This window comes from Homarus americanus, unplaced genomic scaffold (genome assembly GCF_018991925.1).
Source record: "Homarus americanus isolate GMGI-L3 unplaced genomic scaffold, GMGI_Hamer_2.0 scaffold11153, whole genome shotgun sequence".
NCBI classification, from domain to species: Eukaryota; Metazoa; Arthropoda; class Malacostraca; order Decapoda; family Nephropidae; genus Homarus; species Homarus americanus.
The window spans coordinates 1-2,500 of NW_024726942.1; the positions used below are offsets into that span (position 1 = coordinate 1).

The following is a 2,500-nucleotide window of genomic DNA, read 5'->3' on the forward strand; positions in this document are numbered from 1 at the left end:
AAAGTCTTTGGGTTCCGGGGGAAGTATGGTTGCAAAGCTGAAACTAAAAGGAATTGACGGAAGGGCACCACCAGGAGTGGAGCCTGCGGCTTAATTTGACTCAACACGGGAAACCTCACCAGGCCCAGACACCGGAAGGATTGACAGATTGAGAGCTCTTTCTCGATTCGGTGGGTGGTGGTGCATGCCCGTTCTTAGTTGGTGGAGCGATTTGTCTGGTTAATTCCGATAACGAACGAGACTCTGGCCTACTAAGTAGTCGACGGATCTCCAGAAAATGGTGTCCAGTTCGCAACTTCTTCTTAGAGGATAAGCGGCAATTCTGTACGAGGACATTTTTAATAACAGGTCTGGCAGTACGCTTAAGATGTTTCTGGGCACTTACTGTATACACTGAAGGATGTGATTTCCCCCTCCGAGAGGAAGCGGGTAACCCGTTCAAAGCCTTTTGATAGGGATTGGAGGGCTTTGCAATTGTTTCCCATGAACGAGGAATTCCCAGTAAGTGCAAGTCATCAGCTTGCGCTGACTACGTCCCTGCCCTTTGTACACACCGCCCGTCGCTACTACTGATTGAATGATTTAGTGAGGCCTTCGGACTGGCGCTCTTGGATTGTCGGCCCCGTTGCCCGCGAGGGTTTTCTGGGGTCGTCGCCTCGAGCTGACGGAAAGATGTCCAAACTTGATCATTTAGAGGAAGTAAAAGTCGTAACAAGGTTTCCGTAGGTGAACCTGCGGAAGGATCATTAACAGAGAGAAAGAGAACGGGGCGCTCTTAAAACTACTACTACTACTCTCCTGATTTGGGCGGTCTCGGGCTCTGCTCTGGCAACTCCAGCAGCGAAAGAGGACAATCCCGGCCCCCGCACCAAAAATAGGTACCACCACGCTGTAGGTGGACCACACTCGGGCGAGAGCGCGAAGACCGGAGGAGGATGGACGGAGCTTTGGACGGCTGCCCGTCCGTTCCTTACTACCGGCGAATAAGCCTCTTGACCCAAAAAGAGTGAAATTCAAGTGTCAAAAACAACAACAAGCCGTCCGGCCAAACCCAAACCACAAACTTGGGCTATGTCTGTCAAACCCTTTCATTGAGACTCGACCTGTGATGGTTAGTCGCAAAAAGACCAAATGGCAAATACACAACTCTTAACGGGGGATCACTCGGCTCATGGGTCGATGAAGACCGCAGCAAACTGCGTGTCGGTATGTGAATCGCAAGAATACCAGATACATCGACAAGTTGAACGCATATTGCGGCGGCGGCAGCCATATGAGCTTGTCGCCGCCACTCCTCTACGAGGGTCGGAAATATACATCCATCGGTTGCTGCGAGTTCGGTGCCTGCTGACTGTCTCCCCGAACCGAGCTTCCGCCTTGGGGTTTAATCGCCCGCGCCTTGCGCGAGGCGTGCCCTTAAAAACAAGCCTATCACTAGCAAGTCCATGGACTTGGCGCACCCACATTCAACCACAACAAAGCCGGGCACACACACATGTGCGTGTCCCGTCCCGACGACAGTTGTCGCCCTCGCAAATAACTGGAGGCGCTCTTTTGCCTGCTGTCCACAGAGACACGAATGGCCGTCGGCCGCTCATGGCTGATGCTGCACATGTTCTAAGAGGCACACGTCCTCCTCCTTCTCTCTCGGAGAAGAAGCACTCCATACCACGAAGAGGAAACGAAACCGGGTCGGATATCTTTTAAGTAAGCCCCGCCGGAATTTCGTCTATCACCTCGAAAAGAGTGCTTGGCATGCATTGCAGTGGAACCTAAATTGATGAGTGCGCCTGGGCCCGCAGTCTACCATGTAGTGGTGCAGGCAGAGAGATGAGAATGCTTGGGTGACGCCGTGCTCTTCCTCACGCGCTCCTCTCCCACGGTCAGACGCGGTGTGGGCGTTCTCTTTGAGAGTTCGCCACGAGTCCACGTCTATCTCATGACTGACAGGCCTGGGAGGGAGGCAGGGGGAGTTCTCTCTAAACGCGTTAAAGACGGTGTTGCGCCTCATAACGGCGCTCGCCGGGATAGAGCTCTAGTTCTGCAACCGGAAAGGCCGCTCACGCCAATTAATACTGCGACTCTCGCTCTCTTTCTCCGGATAAACAAGTGCCACTGCTGTGGCATGCGGGAACGGGGAAAGAGGTCAAAGTTTAAGCGGCAAAGGTGCGGCCGAGTAAGGGCGGAACACGAGCGTATATGCATTAAAACTGTGTATATGACTCTGCGAGAGATGTTCTGCTGGAACACTTTTCCTATTGGCTATTTACCACTCGTTGAGAAGGAACGGAGTCAGGGGTGGGAGTGCCGGCGCCATGGCCGCTGGTACCCCCACGACAAGCCCCTCAAACCTTCCTGTGTATGTCTTTTGCAGCAGCACGTGGTAGTAATGTCGGTGGTGAAGAAAGTCGGTGGCAGAGCGTCTTCCGCTTCGTGGTTGGGGAACTTGTTCCCCCTAAGGATGATGAGACCACGATCGACCTCGTAGTAGGAGAGAGCT

At 53.3% G+C, this 2,500-nt stretch overlaps 2 non-coding genes across 2 annotated transcripts in view; both read left to right on the forward strand.

Annotated features, from left to right (window-relative positions):
- The first annotated feature begins 1,144 nt into the window (after window positions 1-1,144).
- LOC121865733 lies at window positions 1,145-1,308 on the forward strand. The gene has a single exon (XR_006088804.1). It is a non-coding gene; the product is annotated as a 5.8S ribosomal RNA (ribosomal RNA).
- A 1,169-nt stretch (window positions 1,309-2,477) lies between these two features.
- Window positions 2,478-2,500, forward strand: part of LOC121865734 — a 4,313-nt gene continuing 4,290 nt past the window's right edge. The window contains exon 1 of the ribosomal RNA XR_006088805.1: window positions 2,478-2,500. This exon is cut by the window's right edge and continues 4,290 nt beyond it. This is a non-coding gene — a ribosomal RNA (large subunit ribosomal RNA).